The sequence below is a fragment of the Cuculus canorus genome, chromosome 2 (genome assembly GCF_017976375.1).
Source record: "Cuculus canorus isolate bCucCan1 chromosome 2, bCucCan1.pri, whole genome shotgun sequence".
In the NCBI taxonomy this organism is placed as follows: Eukaryota; Metazoa; Chordata; class Aves; order Cuculiformes; family Cuculidae; genus Cuculus; species Cuculus canorus.
Genome location: NC_071402.1, coordinates 86,977,647 through 86,986,432, shown reverse-complemented (window position 1 = coordinate 86,986,432; position 8,786 = coordinate 86,977,647). Strand labels below are relative to the sequence as shown.

The 8,786-nt window shown below is 48.8% G+C and overlaps 1 protein-coding gene across 5 annotated transcripts in view; it reads left to right on the top strand.

The window, feature by feature from the left end:
* Window positions 1-431: 431 nt before the first annotated feature.
* RNF152 (ring finger protein 152) overlaps window positions 432-8,786 on the top strand; it is a 74,871-nt gene continuing 66,516 nt past the window's right edge. For 3 of the 5 annotated variants that reach the window (XR_008448541.1, XM_054058969.1, XM_054058970.1), the window contains exon 1: window positions 432-1,420. The gene's annotated coding sequence lies outside the window, so the exon portion shown is untranslated. The other 2 variants (XM_054058973.1, XM_054058971.1) reach the window with 1 other exon arrangement.

Genomic DNA, 8,786 nt, shown 5'->3' with positions numbered 1-8,786 from the left:
ATATGCTAATACGATTCCTATGGTGTAAAATACATTGTGAGAGGTCACGGATGGTAGTGACTTTGGAGGTGGACATGAGTGGGGTACCAGACTGAAACTGATGGCAGAAATTTGGCCTATTTGACTTCTGTCTTATCTCAACTATTTGATTAGGAAGGTTTGAACCAAGAAACACCATGGGATGTGAAATTTTGCTTTGAATGTTTATTATGAGAGTGGTGATTGAGTTTTATATATTCATAGCATAACCTGGAGTTGTACTAGAGAATACATTACAGATCCTCCCCAAAGGTAGGCCTAGCCTACGGGAGACTCTGGTCTGCAAATAGCCTCATGGCAGAGGCGAGGGGATAGAAGATCTGGAAGGAGATCAAGTAGACTGTTGTGAAAATGATTATTTTGCTGATCATAGAGATCTTACTCCTCCACAGGCAGTGCTTTCAGTATGGAGCTGGAGAAGATGGGGAGTAGAGGTCTGTTCTAACCAAAACCAGCACCTGGATAACCAGCAGGTCTGTTTTTGCACCTCTTGCAACTGTCTGACCCAAAACAACACTGGCTTTGCAGAAAGACCAGGCAACAAGGAGCAGAAAGATGCTTGTCTGCCCTTGCTGTTTCTACCTCTTGCTGCTTGCTTCTACCGACCCCATGTGAGACACTGGATGGTATATATTTATTTTTTCATTTACTGCTGATGTAAATATGATCTTCTCTGCGGGCAGCGCAGAAACAAGTCTATGGTACTGTGCTTTGTCGCAGGCACAGGCCTTGGTGAGATGATTAAAAGCGATGCCTTTTTTCCTAGTCCAGCCCTGGTTCTGCCTTGGCAACATGGTACATGTAGCTACAACTTCAGCGTGCACCAGTAACACAGCTCTGAGCTTCCACTTGGACTGATGGTCTTCAGGGCACGAGTTACTTTAAGCCTGAGGAGCGAGAGCCTGCCTTGCACGGTGTCTCTAAGGGTCCCGTGTGCCAGGCTGGATGAGGAACCCGATCTAGGGGAAGATGTCCCTGCCCATCTCAGGGGGTTGGAACTGGATGATCTTTTAAGGTCCCTTCCAACCCATCCTGCGGTTCTCCCTCCTGGAGGCAGCTCGGCCAGGCGCTGCTCCGCCGAGGAGGAGGTGCGCTCAGTCCCTCCCCGGGCGCCGAGAGGCAGAAGGAGCCGCATCTTGGACCCGCACCGCCCTCCCCGAGCAGCGCGGAGCCCCCCGGGCGCAGCATCTCGGCGGGGCGGGGAGCGCTCGCTGCCGGGCGCCGACCCGCTCAGATCGCGGGGTGTCCCCGGTCCCCAGGGAGCCTCGGCCACCCCGGGGTGGGTCCCTCACCCCGCGGAGGAGGAGGGGGACGGCCGGGGGGCGGTGCCGGCTGCGGCGCTGCCACCCCGCGGGCGGGCACGGCGGCGGATGGCGGCAAGGTCAGTGGGCTGCCTTCGCGGGGGGATGCTCGTGGGCGCCTTTTTCCCCCCTCCTCCGTGGATGCACCCCCCCACCCACGCCTCCCCGCCTCCCTCTCTCCCGCCGGGGCCAGGGGGAGACCGCGCGGGTTTCATAACCCCGCACCGCTCGCCGCCGGCAGAGCTGGGCTCCGGCACCGCTTCCCGGCGCTTCCAAGGGGCGGGGAGGACGTAACCCGGAGCGATGCGAGGTCCAGGTGATGAATGCACCGAATCCCGCTCCCCGGGAGGGTGGCGGGGTGCGAAGGTTACTTTGGAAGCCGGCGAGGCTGGGCTGAGCCCGCATCGGAGGGAGAGCTTATCCCGGTGATCCGGATCACTTACAGGCGCGGGTTTGGTGGGGGTCCTTTGTTTCTGTTGGAGGTTTTGTGTTGGCTTAAGCTTTTGTGTTGGCTTAGGGATTTGCGGCTTTGTTTTCTGCTGTTGGTTTCTCCCCCTTTCCCTCCCGATGCTGGCAGTTCGCGGAGAAGATGCGCGGGGACTCGGGTGTTGGCGTTAAGTGCTAAGGCGCCTCCCTGGGTTTTTAGAAAACAGCTTGAATTTCTTTATCCAGACAAGGGAAAGAGGCGTGAAGCCCCGAGCCCAGAAGGATCTCAGCTCTGCGGAGAGAGCGGCAGCATCGGAGAGTTTGTTACTCAGCGTTAGGTGCTGCCTCCCCGGCTGAGGTCGGGCTCCAGAAATGGGATTTTTACGAACCCCTGGCGACATCCATCACCCGGGCGCTTTGTCCTGTGTGTGCAGGGACTTCCTCAGCTCTCTGCCTCTCCTGAGTTGTGGATACGCTGGAGACGTGTGTGCACCAGGCTGCTGAGCTGGGGAGGTTTCGGGGTGTGTTTGTGTAATAGGCGTCTAAAACAAAAAAAGAAGAGAGCAAACAGGCTTTTGATAAGGTTCAATTAACTGAGCTATAAACATAGTAGTTCCTCGCTTAAACTCTTCCTCCTTCACACCGATATGGTCCATAGTTTCTTTCTTTCTTTTTTTTTTTTTTTTTAATTAGTATATTTGAGAGATCTTTTTTTCATACAGATTTGCTTAGGTTTTTGAGTCTGATTGAGGCTGTTAGAAAATATTTGTAACCTTCCAACTTCTGATGTATATGATGTAAATTGTTTTTAGCCTTTCTGTAGCCAAGCTGGGGTCACAGGCCTTTTTGAAATGCCCACTGAGTCTGAACTAATGCAGAGCTCATGGAATGATAATAATAGCAACTTAGGGAAAAAAAAAAACTTGTGCTGAAAATGCTATTCTTAGCTATGTAACGGTGTGCGACTGGATTTCGGCTTCTTGTTAATCGTGTGAAAGGCGAAACATAAAGTAGCCCTGGCCGAGGACTCTGGAGCTGGGACAAACTGGTTGCACTGGTGTGTCTGTGGCTTCCAGGACAGGGTTCTCTGGAAAATTCCCACTCGCTTCTGTTGGCAGTACAGCTAAAAAGCCCAAACATCTGGTTCAAACCTGTAAGGTCTGTCAGAGGGTTTGGACAGCTTGCCAGGTATGTGAAGACAAATGAAAAAGGCGTTTGTTTTCTGCTGTTTGTCTGGGGGGGAGGAAAGTTGGTTGAGCCACACCTGATGGAAGTTTCATAGGCGTGTTATGAAGTGTCCCTGGGAGCAGTGGAATATCCAGATTAGAAATGCCAGCAGGGCAACAAATGTTATTTTGGCCTTCAAATAGCGTGTTTAGATTCTATGTGGAAATGTAATAAATCGGAATGAACTGCTCGTCCAAGATATGCTATGGGTTAGGAGAACATGCAGGGAACGGACATGGAGATGCTTCTGGGCACTGGTCACCCTTCCCCAAGTGACTCACTTGGGCCTCCAGCTTTGCCAAAATCTCTGGGTATGTTTTTTCTTACACCTGTTTCTGGCTCCAGTTCAGACTTATCACCTTGACCCTTCGATGAACTGCAGCAGGAGCTCCATCAGCCAGTCTGACAGAGGCTTCAGCACACTTTTAACTTTAGTTATGCATGTTGTGCTAGTGAAATTAAAGAGGGATACACAAAAGCAAGCTTGCATGCAAGGGTTTTAAGCCCAGAGCTGCCTCTTGTAAGTTTTTCCAAGGGGTAAACTGCACGTCCTTTTTTTTTTTTTTTTTTTTTTTTCCCCCCACCGTGGTGCTGAGAACAAATGCCGTTTTGTGGTTGAGTTCCTTACTGAAGAGCTGACCTTACTTAGGACCAATACCTACAGAGTAGGAGCAGTGGTGCTTCTCTGCTGGAGTTTTATGGAGATTTAGTTTGTGGGACCTGAAGTCTTGCTGGAAGCTAATGAAGCTTATACTCTTAAATGCTCAAGCCATCCTTTCCAGCCATCCTTTCCAGCAGAATTTAATTTTCTAAATCAGTGAAATATTTTACAGGCTGTGACCCCAATCAGTTGATGGTGCCTGGAGGATACAGGTCTAGACTGATGCGTGTGACATGATGCCCTGGATCAGTTGGTGTGACTCTACCAAAGACCGGGTGATTTGTGGGTTTGACCACAATGCCGTTGACTTTAGGACTCGGCTTAGGGCACTGGCTTTTACAAGGGTGGCCTTACATTGCTTTCTGTACACCTGTATTTACTCATCAGCCAGTTCTGCAGCTCTTCTATGCATCAAGTAGCAGTTATTCAGGCAACTAATTCCAGTGGCTTGAGCAAGGTTATTCAGCTGAGTAAATGGTGTGCAGTCTGAGTTCAAGACAGTAGATTTTGGGCGTGAGTGCTCTCTTTTTTTTTTGTGGAGAATGTGGGAAACTAATTCCCAGAGCCTGAGATCCTGGCATGCCTTAAATTCTCTCCTATTCTTATGCTTTGCCTCTATCCGGTGGGTGGGTGGGCTGGAAGTGACACGGGAGGCTGGACTTTCTTCCCCTTTACAGCAGGCAGCGCTTCCAGAAAAATTCCACAGCTGCTAGAGTTGCCTGCTTGCTTCACCGATGCTGTTTCCTTCACAAATAGGTTTTCTACTGCCGCGCTGGGCTCTGGAAAGGGAGCAGAGGAGCCTTAGAACCGACGCGGCTCTGTAGCCCGTTGTGTCAAACCGAGCAGCATTAGAGAAAACTCTTAGTAGCCCTCGTCAGCAGAACCTAATCGTGCAGCAGCTCCCCAGGTGCCGGGCTGGCAAGGGCTCAGCAGCTGCTGCTCCAGCCAGGGCAGAGCCGACCCCTGCCTGAAAGGCACCCTCTGGGTGCAGGCGGCCAAGCGCCAGCAGAGCAGGCGGAGGGACGCTGGCCGTGACGAGGGGAATGGTATCTCTGGGATGAGATCACCTCCAGAGCGGAGGTTTGGTGAAGGAGAGAGGAGCCCCAGCAGCTTTCACACCTAGAGCTGAGCAATAGTCCTTCAGCTCTGACGAGGCATTTCACCCCTTTCAGATGCAAATGACTTTGCCTTCCCTGCCTTCTTGCTGCAGAAATTACCCCTTCAGATTAACCTTCAGATGTAAATGAGTTTGTAATTTGCCCCTTCCTGCTCCAGAGGCAGAAAAACCGGGCAGTTGCAGAGCTTAACTGCAGTGTGTGCTGTGCAGCTCACATGCTTGATTGAGCAAGCTGTCGTTTCCTGGGACATAGCAGAACGTGGAAATGCCACTAATCCAACACACCATAGCTTTCATCTGGTTTTATTTTACTTCATTTTAATTTAGTTTCCTCAGAAATCGTTTGTTGTCCCTTGTCCTTTGCATTTGGTTAGTTTCAACCAGATTGTCCCAATGGTTGGTTGGCAGTCTTGAATACCATATGATGCCCCACTTGTTTTTGTTAAGATTACTGGCTGCTGGGTAGTCTTTGAAGCAGTGCTCTCTCTGAAGAGAGGAGATGGGTTTCAGACAATTCCCTGTTCCGCCGTGTAACAACTGCCTGGTCAGGCACTGCATGTGTGGTGGATGGTCAATCATGCAGCACCTTGCCCTGGCCACCTTGTAAAGTGTGTGTGGTCTCCAGGGCAGGGTTGGTGTGAGGTGACATTGGAAGGAGCTGCAGTGGATGTGATGGAGGGGCAGAAGGGGAAAAGGACACCTATCAACAACAGACTGGGCCTGTTTGTTATGCCTCCTCAGAGCGTGGCTAACCTTCTGTTTGTCAAGCTAAAGCCACCTGAGATTTAGGAAGACTGGCAAGCTGACAGCCATAGATTGGAGCCTGCTTTCCATGACCTCCAGGACACCTTGGGCTGAACCGAGGTGAGCATTGGAGCAAATGGGAATGTGCAGCCTGGGCGGGAATTACGCAGAGGTGTGTGCGCAAACTTGCACGTGTGCAATGGCAGTGTGATTATCGGAGTGTTCACTGGCATCATCCTGTTAAGTCAATGATAATCTGACAGTGATGAAAAAATGACATTCAGCACCATACGTTTCTCCCAAAATAGTTTCTCTGAGTGAATACTGTCTCCGATTCCAAGCAGCCCCCTCCCCACCGTTACTTTAGGCAGATGTGTACTTCAGCTGATGGAGTGACGTGAGATATCAGGGACATGTTCCTGTAGTGCTAAGTGTCCTGGTGCGGATTGAGCTGGTCTGGCATGGGCATCTTGGGTGGTCTGCCTCAGAAGTCTGGGCAAAACTATACTAAGAAAAGTGGTCTTACCTTTATCTGGGCCGTGCCTGTGCTAGACAGCTTCTCAGTATAGCTGAGCAGGGTGTGGTGGGAACATTTCTTCCAGACCTGAACTGAAGGAAAAGACAGACATCTGTTTAGGCAGTGGCACAAGAAACAGGAGTGTCAGGGTGCCAAGGAGCATATGTGAGATGTACATGCAATTCCTCAGCTAGCGCATGTTTTGCTACCCTCTCTGTTGCTGTTAGTCTTCAGACAGAATATGCCCGTTGTCCCGGGGCTTAGAGTGTGGCTTTTCAAAGATTGCCAGTGTCAATCTCTAATGTCAAAATATTGTCACCCTAGAGGGCTGAGCTGAATCTCAAACGCCCATATGCCACTCCTTTTTAAACAGCCTGTTTGCCTGATGCAGTGAAGATCAGACGCATAATCTGTCAAGGTGAGATGAAAGGAGGAACTGTGTAGCTGACTCCCCATCGTGGGTTACGGAGGCGGTGGAGTGAGCAGCAAGCCATGCCAGCAGGGCAAAGGGGGATGCTGTTTCCTTTCCCCCCTGCGACTCTGCCTGCCAGAGATTGGTATAGGCACCTCTGGCTTCTGAGCCCAAGTGTCTACACTGTTAAAGATATGGCACTTAATGAAGGAGAACATCTCTTGCTTCCCTGTTTTTCCCTCCATGAGCACCAATTTGTACCACTGACAGTGTGGCATGGTAGGTGGTAGCTAAGAATGGGCCCTTGGGCTTGGACCAGACATCTCATGCTGGTTCCTCCTTTGACGGTGCCAGCCACCTGGGGTTCCGTGTGAGAAATCCTGAAACAGGCAGTTTGTGGGGCAAAATGTTGCTGCTGTAACGTTTCTGCCTGTTCCTGCTAACTGTATGGTGCTAACTACATACATTCAGTGGTGGCGTAATGCTTTTTTTGTTAGGTTTTAAACCAGGCTGAAAGGGTTGCATGCCAAGAGGGAAGGATTGCAATACTTCCACCACCACAACGGGTTTCTCCAAAATATGTGTACTGGAGAGAGCTGCCTTGGCCCTATTGTCTGTGACACTGCATGCTCTGACTGGCCTGAGATCAGGCAATGGGTAAACTTCAGGGACTCGATAACTTTGGGTTTTGCAAGCTCTGCCCTTTGAGGATGGAGAAAAATGGAAGTGAAGCTTGCTTTGTTAGGAACAAAACGGCATGTAAAGCTTCTAGTTATAACTGACAGACTCATTAGACAAAGTAAAAATACTATTTAAAAGAAAAAAAGTGTGTGTGTGTTCATTAATGGGGGTATACAAAGAAAAAAAGACTTTTTAAAAAGCATGAAGCCTACATAGCAAGCATGCTGTCAGACACACTGCCTCTTGCCAGCTAGTATCATGTGCAAATAAAACAAGTTTGGTTGTTGCTATTGCAGCTGCTTTCTCTCATGAAGCAGAGTGAGCCAGACTCGTCTGACTCTGAGAAACATGTTGGCAATTCGCCTGTAGTAGGAGGCGCACGGGGTAATTTACTTAAAAAACTCAATATAACAATTATCCAGGACGAACACACAGAGCTGTAATGTTTGCTTGCAGTTGTAGTTTCTATTACACGTTTTCAGAAGAAGTTGCTCGTTGGCTGCATTCACCAGCAAACACAGCCTGGAGGTGATTGGCTTCTTGTCTGACCTGCAGTTAACAGCAATAATTATACTTAAACAAGTTTTTTATGTGGGAAGTAGGAGGAATTCAGCAGCTTAGACAGAAGGCTGTCAGTGGGTCATTTGGGATCCAGGCCTTACCTTCTGACCTTGAGCAAAGCACATGTGCATCAGCTCTTTAAATCTGATCCATTATGATTTGTTTCAGAGCAATTGATTGATATCGGTCTTGGTTTCCTCCTGTGAAACACCTCCAAAATCCCCAAATATTTGTGAATGGATTTGAAGTTTAAATGTAAAGTCTCCCTCTCTCCTCCCTGCTCTTTAACTCCGGTAAAAGTGGAAGAAAACGAATCTTTCACAGCCATCTGCTGGAGGCATCAATCATGCTGGGAGTAGAGTCTGCCAGTTGTTCCACACATTATTAATGATGAAAAGATATAAACATATGAGCTCATAACTATGCTGGGTTTAAATTACTTACAAAATAATGACATTAGGAGAACAATGGGGTTACAAAATCAGGTGGACAAAAGCAAGGAAGCGCCAGGACTAACATGTCGTAGCTTCCCTTTGCATCTGCATTATGATACAATCTTTAATTCTGTAATTGCATCATTTTTTCCCTTTCACAGAGTCCCTCTTTCAGTGGATAGGTAATTACTGCATAATTCATTTTCTCTTGCCCACATTTACTTTCTGCATGTGTTTTCCACATCTCTTTGTTTTACACCCCACCCAAACCTTGAACTGAGTAGTGCTGCTAATTCCTTCCTGGGGGCTACACAGATGGTGAAGTTTCGTATTCTTGCAACATCTCAGGTAAAGGTATCTTCATTTTTGTAGCTAAGGAAGGGAGACAAAGAGAAAATTAAGCTCAAATGATTGAAGTGCCTTCAGTTTTGGCTGCCTCAAAGAGATACTTGGATATGATTTTATGTTTCATTCATCCCTGAACACCTGGCATGATGTAGCAGTTCATCTATTAGAAGCACAAAGGCGATGGACCTCAGCTGTATGTCTCCATACTCTTGCAGGTTAGCCCTAGATGTCTTGGCTTTGCAGAGAGCGGGCATTGCCTCATTAGATGTCATGTGAAGAAAAACTGATTTCAGGGACTTGCTGAGCATCTTACAAAGA